Source organism: Equus caballus, chromosome 10 (assembly GCF_041296265.1).
Source record: "Equus caballus isolate H_3958 breed thoroughbred chromosome 10, TB-T2T, whole genome shotgun sequence".
Classification (NCBI taxonomy): Eukaryota; Metazoa; Chordata; class Mammalia; order Perissodactyla; family Equidae; genus Equus; species Equus caballus.
This window is the reverse complement of record NC_091693.1, coordinates 75,599,016-75,612,834: the sequence shown is the minus strand read 5'-3', so window position 1 is coordinate 75,612,834 and position 13,819 is coordinate 75,599,016. Positions and strand designations below refer to the sequence as shown.

The 13,819-nt window shown below is 33.1% G+C and overlaps 1 pseudogene; it reads right to left on the bottom strand.

Annotated features, from left to right (window-relative positions):
- Positions 1 to 3,356: 3,356 nt before the first annotated feature.
- Positions 3,357 to 4,370, bottom strand: LOC138915826 (PEST proteolytic signal-containing nuclear protein pseudogene; annotated as a pseudogene).
- Between the last annotated feature and the right edge of the window lie 9,449 nt (positions 4,371 to 13,819).

The window sequence follows — 13,819 nt, the reverse complement described above, 5'->3', positions numbered from 1 at the left end:
AAAAAGTTTTTGCAAGCAACATGAGAACCTTGTAGAGTTGCAGGCTATAAAACTAATATACAAAAATCCATGATCTCAAGGGTTCCACTTCCAAGTATGACAATAGCTTGCAGAAAATTAATGCTACTGCCAAAGTAAGTGGAAAATATAGATAAAAATAGTGAAAAGTACATTTGTTTGAAGGCATTGGAGAGCTACTGAGGCAATCAGTAATGAGGATTCATAATCCTTGAGAATTCATCAAATGTCTTGAGGGCAAAATCAACAGGTTGATGTATTCATTTCTCTGTTACTTTCTTCATATCAGAATATCAACCTTTAAAGTTTATAGTATTGGTCTCTCTTCCCCATGACACTGTCAGTCAAACTGCTGCTTTCTCTGCATCCCCATACTTGCCTTCTGCATGGCCATGAACTGAGTGATCTGTGCCTTGCTTCATTATCACAACGGTCAGATTCCCTGAAGAATAGGGTAATGGCAAAATTTTGTTTCATTTCTGTTTCTTTTCCCCTTCAAAGTTTATAAGGAGCATAATTTTTAACTTAAAATTTTATATCCAGGCAAATTTTCCATCAAGAGTTAAGATAGGGTAAATAAATTTTTCAGGTATGTAAGTACTTGAAAGGCTACTTCTTATTTAGTTCTTAATAAGAATTTATGTAGGGATGTACCCCATTTAGATTTGGAATCAAATAATTAGTGAATGGAAACTAGGAGAATATAAAAGTAAAGTTCCAGGATAGTAGCTATAAAAGGAATAAAAAACTACACTTATTCCACTTTGGAGATGAAGATAAGAAAGATCCAAGAGGAAAAGTTTCTAGAAAAGAAATGATTTTCTATAGAATAGTAGATATAAGGGAAAGACTAAAAAAATATGAATTTGATTTTAAAAATTTAAAAAAGAAAATAAATATTTGGGAGAAACAAAAAATTATAGAAGAGAATATTGTCCACATATGAGGCAAACTGTTAGAATGAAAATCCAAGGAAAACACAAATTAATTTCTAGTTACAAAAGATAATGTATTAAGGATATTGTGAAGAAATTCTACTTTTCTTCTCCCAACAATAAAGAAGAAAGCCAATCAGAAACTCTAGGATAAAACACTAATATTATTATCTCATATTGTTAGCAATAAAGAGATATAGATTAAAATCAGAAAAAAATGTTGTGAATGTATTACTTACATTTGCCCACATAACCAATTGATAAACTAAAATATAGATGCAAATAATGATTAGAGAAGGGATAGGAAGTTTACTAAGTGTAAACTAAATTCTTATTTTTCACAATATAAATCCAATAGATAAAATTTGGCAAATCAAGAAACAGCAGCGTGAACTTTTTTTTTTCTTTTTGCGATATAGAGCTAACCACTAGAAGATTTAAAACAAATTTTTAGAAGTTTTTGCATCTAGAACTTGCCTGAGAAAAAATAGGAAAAGGATGGTTGTTTTTGATTATTTGCTCTTTTGTACTATTTAAAATGGGTAAACAAATATGTTATTAAAAATTGTCAGTAAATAGGATGAGTAACAAAATGTAAACAGCAGAAGTGTGAAAGAATGAACGAGTAGACTAAGTTGAAGGATTCTCTCCTGCAAAGAAAAAAATGGAAGGAGAAGAAGAGTTAAGAGGCATAGGTGATTGGTCCAGAAATTTTAATATATGTCTAAATTAACTTCCATGAAAAGACAATAGAGAGCCAGAGTTGCTTTAAGAACTAACCAAAAGAGTAATTAAAGAACATTGTTCTGAACTAATTAAAATCATCAGTTTTTAGATTCAGAGTCTATTGAGTATCAAATAGAATAAGAAAAAGGAAAGCTTATAGATGTATGATGATGATATTTTATAACATCAAATATAAAATTAAAATACTAAAATCTTCTAAGAAAAGATCTTTAAAAGATTACCTCAGAAGGCACTAGAAAAGGCCCGCATCAGTCTTCATATTAGAAACAATGGACTTTAGAAGACAGAGTGCAATGTTATTAAAAGGCTGAAAGAACATGCTTTTAAGCAGGAATGCCATTACTGGAGAGCAAGCATTCAATGGGAGCAATTTCAGAAAGTGTGCCACAGAAAGGCCCTCCTTAAAATCATTTATGGGATATATCCAGGCCATGGTAGACAGTTGCTAATAAAATGTTTGCCTTCGCCCAGTAAGTATGTCAAATGGAAACAGCATGTTCATCCATGTGTCATTGCTAAGAGTCCAGAGAAACAAGCATGAGAACACCAAGCGGAAACCAAGACCCCCATCAGTCTCCTCAGAAGAAGAAATAATGGCTACTGAGCCCAGGTCTACATAAACCCCTTTAGTTTAAATTCTGATATTTTTTTTTTTTTTTTTTTTTTTTGGGTTTGACAAATTTATTGGTATTTTAGTAAAGACATTCATCTCAGTCATTTCTCTCTCCCATCTTGACTGTAGGTTAATATTTCATTTGAGTCAAGAAAAGAATATGTAGGAGAGGGATGTTATTTTTAACATAAACATTAAAATGGACAAAAATGGAAAGTTTGCCTACCTTAAAGCAAGTTAAATTCAAGTATCTTGATAGAATTAAATCATGTAAGTAAGAACTAATAGTTCTATGTACATTTCCATTGTTTTACTTGGGGCTTACTCTAAACTTAAATGCACGTGAACAAAGTGTTAGGACTATATACAGGCTGCTTCTCTGCAGTTATTACCTACTAAAGAGCTCAGCAAGTAGTTACCACCAAAAAATAGTCTGAAGCTGCCTCTAAACTTAACATTGTAGGAATTTTCAAGGAAATCATCATACTGTATGTTTCTTTTATCTGTGACTGTACTTTTAAAGATGTGTTTAACTGTCACATTAAAAAAAATGCATATACAATACAAAAATTAAAAAACCACAACCCTACAACACATAGATCTAACAAAGTATATGTGATCAAAGATTCCATGAAATATGCTTAAAGATGCATTTTCTTTCCTTTTATTTTCAGTACCTAAAATGTGCTTTGAGAGGCCACTGATCAAGATGTATTCAATTAAAATAAACCATGTTACTGTATTAAATAAGAATTCCTGTAGTTAAGTTCAAACCAAATCGGATTTCACTAGTAACTTAAAGGCTCTGACAAAGTTACAGAAAGTGCATCTTTCTCTTTTCCATCTTGATACAATGTTGCGCTTTTTTTTTTTTTGGTGTTCATACCTTTTAAAAAATAAAAACAGCCAAATATTTAAGTACTATGTACATTTAAATTTTCAGTGGTGGTTTGTATTTTAAAAGAAACAGCTTCCTTATGGTGTGCCTCAAGTTCTGGTGGAAATGCTTACAGGAACTAGCTAATAACAAAAACCAAGAGAAGCACATTCAAAATACTGATTTACTTTGGTAGCAAATGGTTGTTCTTTGAAGACTAATGAAGGTAGACAAGACTCATTAAGGTGAAGTGGGCTATTTCAAATACTCAACAGTTTACATAAAACTTTAAAATGTTCTTTAAAGAGCTAAGCATCTGTGTCCACTGAGAGCAGTGCAATACCTGGTTTACGATGACTTGAAACAAAACCAACGCCCATTAGGAAAAAAGCTGTATTTTATCGAATTTACTTTCAGTCAACAGTCCAGTAACATTTTTCTCCCAACACAATACTCCCTCCTCTCTATAAGGCTGTTCCTGGGAGCCAGACAGTTTGGGTAAAAAGGGAGTTAAGTTAGTAATTGCTTGCAGTTGAAATAGTAACTTTTTGCTTCTCTCTTAATGTGCTAATAGCTGTGTCTAAAAAAATATGCAATTCTTAGAAAGGTACCATTTCTGATTTATTATCTGTAACCTTTGGAAACTAATCACATGAAACTACAAAATTAGCAAATGTCTTGAAATCTGTATATAAAACATAAATTACCTCTAATTTCAAACTCTCATTTATTAGTGTACCACTCAATCTTAAAAAAAAAAGGGCGGCTCCAAAGATAGTCTTATACCATTCTTTAAAAAAGGAAACTGTTCCTTTTAACTTTACACCCACCCCACACCCCAATTTCCGAACACATCATTTAATTGTCTTGGTCATGGACATTTCCAAGATGGGATTTTATGTTTCGCTCCCATAGCTTCTGGTTATCAGAAAACCCATGCTTTCCTTTATTGAAGGAGTTTGGTCCTGCTGATGTTGGTGTATCCCTTCCAATATTCTTCATCCTCATTTTTGCTTCTGGAGGCATTTCCTCTGGTTCACTATCTTCATCTTCATTAAAAGCTGCTGCTACGGAAAGGGTTTTTGGAGCAAGAGTTGGAACGGTTTCTTTAGGCTTCTCCGGCGGCTCCAGCTCGCTGCGGCTTCTCAGGCTTCTCCTCTCCCGCCTTCCCGTCCGCCATTTTCCCCGCCGCGGCCTCTAAATTCTGATATTTTTATAAAATGAAAGCGCACTACATTTAGAATGTTAAAACTGGAAATGTCTCAGTTTTCTTCATATTTCAGATGAAGAAACAAAAACACTGAAAAGTTGAGATTTTGACTAAGTAAAGTTAGTCACATTTAGAAGCAACTCTGAACTACCTTTATTGTTTCTGGTTCTAACTATTCTGACTTAGCCTGAATACTTCCAATGACATTTTGCTAGAGAGTTTTGGTTTTTAAAATTTCTTACTTCATATTGAATAAAAATGTGCATTCACATAACTTCTACCTAGTTCTCCTGATTAGTCCTTCTGCAGTAATCTCTGGTATTTTGAGGGCTTTTTAATAAATTCCACTCTGTCCTTGAAAATGCAGGTGTCTCTGTGAAAGATAAGTACTTAAGATTAAATTTGTGAAAGGTGATTTTCTAACTTAGTGAGATTTTTGGAAACTAGATGAGAGAAATTTCTTCGGGAATGTGACTTCCACGGTTAATGTGTTGCAGAGATGAAACGTTCTGGTACAAGAGATAGAAAAGAGTCAAAGACAAGTGTCACCCACTTGACAACTTTACTTAGTGTCCCAAAAGCCATCCCACTGTGCAATCAGTCTTAAAGCAGGATAGCATCCTCAAACACTGTTTGGACTATTTTTTGTTAAAAAATACTTTTTCTGAAGTATTTTTCCTAAAAGTAATTTCTACTCCTGTTTTTAATCTAAAATACAAATGGTTGACAATTAATGCAACATATTTTTGATGTATTCACCTCTCTAAATCCATGTTATTCCCATGAATGAAATCATGAAACACTTTTTATTACTATACAGCAGGCTTTTGTTTTATCATTTAAACATTTTAGAATTTGTTTGCAATTTCATTTTATAGTTAATAAGAATGTGAGTGTACATAACATATAAAAATAGACAAATTTTTAGAATTGGAATATTGTAAATATAGAAAATAGAATACTGGAAATATTCTCTCATAGTTTACAGCTTCTATAAGAGGATATAATATGTCATTGCCTATTATATCTAGAATACAAAAAAAGTTATTAATTTATTCCTCTGTGTGAAAATATACAATAATATGACACTAAGTAGTCTCATTGGCCTTGCTTTAGTGACAATGCTTCTGTAAACACAGTTTTAGAAGAGCTTAAAAATATGCATATTTTATAACAGCAATGCCTTATGAAAAAATAATTGTTATTAGATATACTCTTTGTTCATAAAGTTCTTGCTCTTCTGGATAATTCTGTTATGGCTACTCACTTAAGATTTTTCCTGAGTGTTTTGATATGTTTTCTGATGTCATAAAAATCACAATAAAAATACATGTGGCTATAATAGCATATGGCAAGACATTTTTGCCAGGCAGTATGAACAATTTCTGAATGCCATTATGTGATTAAGCAGTGAGGCACAACAGGTTATATTACACTGCGAAGTTCTATAATAGGTGGTGAAATTGCCTCTCAATATCACACCCGGGAGTATTTCTGAGATTTTTACATGACAATTTCACAAGGCTATAAAAAAAAGAATAAATGAAGTCATTAAAAAACATTTTTCTTAGGTAAATTTAAATGCTTTCCATCACCCAGTGTGCAATCATTAAAGTCTAATGCCTTTTCCTGGGAAAATATTTCATATCGATTTTTTAGCTTCTTTTACTGGTAACTCAAAATTTGTTAAATTTGACTTATTTAAATTTGGTTTCTATCTTGAAAAATAATGGAGGCAATTACCTTCAACTTAATTTCCAAAGTGACAGTTTATCAATCATGCTAATAAGTGCTTGGGTTTCTTCATAACATATTTGACTCTCTGACTTTTCCATCTTTCCTCAAACCTCAGATTGCCTCCAATACTTTGTGGAATCTTCTCTTCTGTCTCCGTTGAGAGTAAGGATGCTCTCCACAGTGAATGACAGTGGAAGTTTAGGAAACACAGGTGCAGTCACAGGGTAAGAGAACCTAAGGGTATGTAAGTGGAGGACCTCAGCCACTCTCTTAAATCAGATATAGGAACACCAGAATCAAACATTTTAACTTATTCTCTCATTACACAAAATGACTTACAAGGTTATTGCTTAGTTATGAAATGGCAAGAGGGTATGCCCACATTTGTAAAGTTTTTTTCTAAATCATCCAAAAGTTAGAACAATAAAGGCTTTTGACCTCTCGGTTCAGTTAAATTTTGAGTGCCCTGTCTTAGCATTTGTTCCTGCAGAAAGTGACCCTGGGGCAAATGTATCCAATGACACATAGATTATTTAAATGTGCGAAGGACACTAGTAGGGGAGAGAGATGAGAAACAGACAAGGAAATTCAGTCTATACTAAAGTGTATAGTACAAAGCAGGGTACCACAGTAGTTGAATGGAGCTTAACTCCATGGTGAAACTCTGGGAAACACTTCAAAATACACAATTTAGAATTATCCCTAACTAAGGGTAAGGGAGCTGGAGATTAATATAGTAACTCTAGAGAGTCATTGGGTGATGCTGCTGAGGTGAGGAAGTGAATATTAATTCCATAACACTTCCAGACTCTCAGGAGCAAATGAGCAGAGTAACTTCACATATTTTGAAAAACAAATCAATGAGGCAAAGATGCAGACAGCGGCAGTTGGAAGTTGGGTGGAGCATAAGGAAAGCCCGAGGAATCTGAATAGCTATTGGGCAATATCTATTATATCTGCAGAACATTGCAACATTTCTGCTAACTACATTATATTCCAAAGTTTTCTATTATTTACAATATGATAATCATGTTGTCTACAATTTCAACTAAGAAACTGAAAAACGTTTATCAGGAAAGATTGTAAGAGCTTAGACCTCCATGGAAAGTTAATAGATATACGTATTAATCTTCTGTGTTCACTGTTGGTTATCACCTATACGTTTTCCAAGAGATTCTTGGATGACTTCATGCAAATTATAGGGTCAACTTGCATTTATTTGATGAGGACCCCTAAATTTAACTATATCCTGGATATCTCTCCTGAGCTTGAAGCATTTGTCCAACTATCCTTCATAGATCTCATTTGAAGTAACAACATTTTAATAAAATAACAGCTAACATTGATCAAGTACAAACTTTGTGCTAAGCACTGTATTATACAATGAACTTTGATGTAGATTATCTCAATCTTCACAACAACCTTAGAAGTAGATACTGTTAGTATTACAACTTAACAGATGAGGAAATAGTCTTGGAGAGTTTAATTAGTTCGTTTGTAATTAGCTAATGTGTGGTGAAATATGGATTTGAATCAGGCATTCTGATTCTAAAGTCCCTGTATCAGTCAAAGTTCAACTAGGGAAATAGAACCAGTAAGTGATATATAAGAGATTTATTGCTTGTACAACTGTGAGAGCTGGCTAGGCAAATGTGAAATCTGTAGGGCAGGCTGTCGGGAAGCACAGGCTATAGTTCCCGGGCATGAGCTGAAGCTGCTGTCCACAGGGGGACTTTAACTTCAGATAAGCCCAGCTGTACTCTTAAGGCATTTCAAGTGATTGAATCAGGCCCACTCAGATTGCGTTCAATAATCTCCCTTATTTAAAGTTAACTGATTATGGATTTAATCACATCTACAAAATATCTTCACAGCAATACCTACCTTAGGTGTTTGATCAAATAACCGGAGAATGCAGCCTAGCCAAGCAGACATATAAACTAATCATCACAGCTCCTAACCATGAAGCTATATGATTCACCTAAATGATCCACAGCACCTCAAATTCAGCAAGATTGAAATGTTTCCTTAAAATGAATGATCTTTTCCCTTTCTAGATTTCCTAGCATCCCTACCTAGATTCTCCAAATCTGACGATCTGCTTGATTCCTTCTAGACTTCTCCACATGATTTTTAAATCATTTTTATATTCAATACCTAGCTAATAGCCTGACACATATGAAGTACTCAATAAATGTCTGTAGAATAAATAAATACATGTCTACCTAGCACACGAAAACTATAATATCTTTATTAATGTATTTTTGCAATCAGTATATACATGACATATCATTCCTTTCATCTGTCATTACAAAGGTTCTATTAAAAAATAAAATAAAATGAAGTTAGTCTTGTTCAATTTGTGAGTATTTTAAATAATAAAATGTGAAACAAAAATTAGCATATATGTATATAGTGTAAGATTCTTCTCAAATTAGCCATTGAGATCTATATTTACCGAGCTTCTATTTAGTATCAATGGCAAGATGATCGATTTAAATGAGCATGTGTTAGTAAAATTAATTCAATATTCTGAGGCCTTCCATGAAATCATTTATATATTTATCCATTCATTCATTAAATGTCTATTGATTGGGCATTATAAAATGGATTCAACAGGTTTAGAAATGATTATGAGATGAATTTTGTCATAAAGAGGTCATGATTAGTTTTAAATCATCTAACTAAGGAATCTGGCAACATTATTGCATGACAATTTTTTAATCTAGTATACTTGTAGTAAAAAATATGACAAGTTAGTAAAGAAAATTTGAACTGGATGGCTAGAAATATATGTTTATATTGTAGCTTATATAGAAGGATGACTTTGGTCAAACAGAACAGACAGTATAGAAATTGGCATTTTATGAAAAATAACTGATTAAAAAGTACAAAGTGTGAATCTTATAACATGACACTGTTACAGTCTCGGACACACAAAAATCCAAGAACATTTTAAACTACAAACCAGTTTGTCAGTTCATATTTAAAACAAAAGTCCTATCAAAGTTAGGGTGAGGATTGCCAAACTCTTCTTTCATGAAAATAAGTGGTTAAATCATTTCAATCAAGAAATTCAAGTCAATCAAATGGTTAATGTCTAAAATTGTGTATTTTCAGTGTATTTTCAATTTATCTTACTTGGTTGAGTACAACGACAAACAGAATAACAGTTTCAAAGTGTGACAGGAAGAACCAGAGAGCTGATCCTGTGCAGTGGCTAGTTTCCAGTCTGACATGTTAAATGCAGAACAACTAAAACCCTCGAAGAGAAGATCAGGCATTTAATGGTACTCAACATTCCATTTAGTAAGCACTTTGCTATTTGGAACTAACAGAAAAAAGAAGATGATCGCTGAAATTGTTTTATTCACTCAAAAGAAGATGCGTATCTCCATATTTCCCTTCCAGAACAGAAAGAAAAACTTTAAAAATTAGAAATCTAGGAGAAGTTACTGAGATGAGAATTGCCTATAAATAGGACCTATAATCCAGTACGTATTTTTCTCACAGAAATCTTAGTAGCATTTAAAAAAACAAAGGTACCTTTGCACTCCAATATTAATTTTATTCGTTATTATTTAAATTGTTCTGTGTGAATTCAGAGGATACACATAGGGAACACTTCCCACTTCTTTAAATGTTTGATTTGGCTCCCTACCCTCTAAATCTCAGTTAGTGAAAGACTATCAAGTTCAATTTCCCCACCATGCCAAAGTCCTAAGCCATAGCCTCCTGACGCAGTGCTGGCATTGTCTTTGCCCAAAGGACATCTTTACCGTTTTCTCGCTGTTCACTGATCACAGCTGTGGATTTCCAGGTTAAGTCATATCATAGCAGTAGGGAGGCCCAGAGTAGTCTTTGGTTTCCTGCAAGTCTAGGAATAAAAACATAAGAAATAAAACAAGAGTATATATTTTTTCAAAATTTAGTTGCTTTTCAGCGGGAAGACACTTCAGAAGATGTAATCTTCCACATAGTTGGTGTGGAACATATGTTTATGTTTTGAACTCTGTAAGTATTTTACTGATATAAAAATTAAATTGATTAAAAATTATTAGACTGAAACAAAACAAACCTAACATGAATATTCAGTGTGACTGATGTCAAAAATCATCAACTATTTTAGAAATCACAAACAAGTTGCTTGGGAGACCAAACGTGTTTACCAGGCACTAAAAAACACCAAAAAGGATGATATGTAGAAGTTAGTAGTCTTGACACCATGACCAAAGTACCAAAAGTGGAATAGAAACAAAGAAATGAACCTTCGGTTGATACTAATTTCATAATATATAAAACTTAAAGGGGCTTCTATGATTGAAATAGTTACAGCATGTATTCTTATTTGATCCTTTTCTGAATGACGTAATTTTGAATACTCTAAAAAGGACTTTAATTAAGTGTCAATTAAAATGAGGTTTTTAAGAATATCAAGTATTGTCCTTTTATGCATTGCCTTTTCTGGTATTTTTTCCCCACTTCTCAAAAAATTCTTCATGTAATGGGTTGAATTGCCATCTATTCTCTTATAATTTTGGCTTTCCTTGTGAACATAAGACCTGAAGCCATAAAATGCCTAGAAGAAAACAGGTATTGTCACCATAATTCAATCAATGGCTTAAACCATGCGTTGTAAACTATGGCCCTCAACAGAAAAAGTTTGCCGACTTCTGGTTTAAACTAATCGATTTTCTCTGTCATTCATTTCTTATGTAGTCAATTACCAACTTCCATTAAAATTTCCAGTTACGCAGCTCACACATCTTATCAAATTTCTTTCTCCCCTATCCTGACAGCAGCTACTGTTCAAGTCTCCATAATCCCTTCTCTTGATTCCCATAAACTTTTCTAAACGGTCTTTTGGCTTCTGTCCATTCTCTCTGATTCTTGATACCAGCTGCTGCACTAATATTCTAAACACAAACAAGATTACAGCTGCTTAGAATCCTTCATTGCCTTCCGATTGCTAAGTTATTTTCCATTGTTAAATTATGTGGTCCATTGTGTGACACCTACAATCATCTGACAGCCTCCTCAGCTTCCCGCTGCACTAATGTCCGCCTAACCCCTGTCGTGTTTCACCCTTACAGAACTATTTTGTCAATCAGATGTTCTGTGATACATAATTTTCTTGAGGTTGCACATAATTTTCTTTGACTTTGCATGACTTTCCTTTAACCAAGTGAAGATATACAGAAACTGGCAAAGACATAGACTGAGAGAGAAGACAAAGCTAAAAAGAGAAATAAATGATGCTCGTGTCTACCTAGAAGACTGGACTAGGAAAATGATAGGAAAAGACTAAAATTATCAGTCCCAAGACAAAGAGAATAGGAGAGAAGATGGCACCACACAAAAGATGAACACAATAATATGATGCTTTGTTACTAGCTTGTTTTCAGAATTACTGAGATCCAATTAAGATCTTCATCTCCAGAAAAATCCACCTAAAGAGAACTGAGGAGAAAAAAAAATAGTTACTTATAATTTACTTCCTGCATATATTATACTAACATTCAATGTTTAATGTATTTCTATAATTTAGGCTTTCTCATATATCTGACAAAAAAAAATGGAAGATAGAAGAAAATAGTGTAGCTTAGATTTCTCTTTATTTTAATTTCCATTCTATCCTTTGCTTTAGCCTTCTCTAGAGGTCAGCAAAAAGTGGATGCTTATTAATTACTCCTGAAATTAATTATTTTTTGCATGGAAGGCAGTATCTAAGATTCTGATCTTTCTAGAATTTAGCTGCTTCCACAGAGCGACCACTGTATTTATATTGATTTACATAATGAAAGTACTCCCCAAAATATCCACCATAAGAACCGCTCCAACATTTCTCGACGACTTTCATTATTCCTCCTCAGCTGCATGTAAACCTTTATTAAATCATGTTCCCTTTCAGAATAATTCCACACACTCATGGCAATTAGAGTAGAAAAACACAAAGGTTCATTACTTTCAATGGACCTTTTATTTCTTGTCAAATATAGAAAAGCTGCCTTAATGTCATCACTTTGCAATTTGTTTTCAGGGTAAATGAGTATGGCAGGGACAAAAGGCTTTAGATAATATTCTCTGCCATTTTCATCTTTTACCAAGCTACAGTTAGAGGAGTAGCTTTTGGAATTAATGTGTTACTAAGTGCTTTTATGATACAATCTAAATGTGTTTACGCTGATTTGTGCTCTAACCAATGGTTGTATGACGTAAGCAACACAGCATTCTCAGGAAAGTGGCCATGACAACAGGCAATAAAAACACCAAGGGGAGGATCCAAGCATTAACTTTGCGAGACATTTGTCCCCCATATGCAAAATGATGTAGTGGAAGAATACGTGGTTTCATTTTATTGTTTGTTATACTTTCTCTTTTTAGTGATAGTACTAAGTTAAAAACTTAATAGTTTATACTGTGAATTTATGTGGCAATTTAGAAATAAAACCCACAATTCCCAGATTTGTAGGTTTAGGTGGAATGATAAACTTACTTAAATAAGATGCCAAAGGCTTTGTTTTCACAGGCTCAAAGAATAAAAAAAATAAACATGTTTTAATATTAATATTGATATTTTTAAAGACTAAAAAGAGAACTTGAGAGAGTAGATTTAAAGCCTTAGAAGATGAGAGCATCGGGACTCTAGAAGGAGCAGCTGTTCCAAGTGTACAGGAAGTGAGCGTATAAAATATAAAGTGCAAGATTTTAAAAAATTACGGTACCAGTGAGGGAATTAGCAAACATAGGAACAGGAAAAACAGAATTTTTAGTTGTCATAGCTGCATAGAACTTTGAAGTTGTTTATTGTCGAGAAAGAAAAAACAGGGAAAAAAGTCAATGAGGTAGTCACATTCAATATTCAGGTTTAGTGACATTCATACCTCTTTATTATAAATGTATTTTTACTATCCAAATATTAAAACAAAGTACAAAATTTGGAAAATATTGAATATAATTAAATATATTTTTAAAATATTTTATCATTTTTACTAAGAAAGATAAGCAAATGTGTTTTTTAAAAGTAATTAGTGAAGATGTAGTGAAGATCCTGAATAATTTATTATATTTAATGAGAGGAACATCTAGAGACATCAATTATTAGTTGGATATAATATCTTAATGTTTTGTATACTTTAAAACAAGTTTCTTTTTATATAATGTTGAAAACAATGTAAGAAACTATAGGTCATGAAATTGCACATTTCAGTGAAATACAGCTTTCTTTTTAATTTCGCCTGATTTTATCACTGAATCACTAAGCTGGAGATGTTAACGTCCTAAAAATTTGTTCTCTCTTTCTTCCAAGCCAGCGAAGTGGCTTGGGAGTTAGGTGTGGCCCAACTTTCTTGAGCGCTATTGAAAACAAATATACGTAAATGGAGAGAGATCTCCATGAAAATTTTCTCCATGAAACTGTACATGAAAATTTTATGTACAGTTTTAATGCAATCTCAATCAAAATCCCAATGATATTTTATAAAAAAATTTTGTGATGAACGTCATACCAATGAAATAGGAACAGAAATGATTCAAACCACTTCCAGGACTGGGTCTTAAGAATGTTTTCCTTCAAGCCCACTTTCCACCTTCCACTGACTAGAAACTGGACTTAGTGATTAGTTTCAATTATGCAGATGATGACAACGCTTTGGTTAGACAACGAAATGGAATCAGCTCAG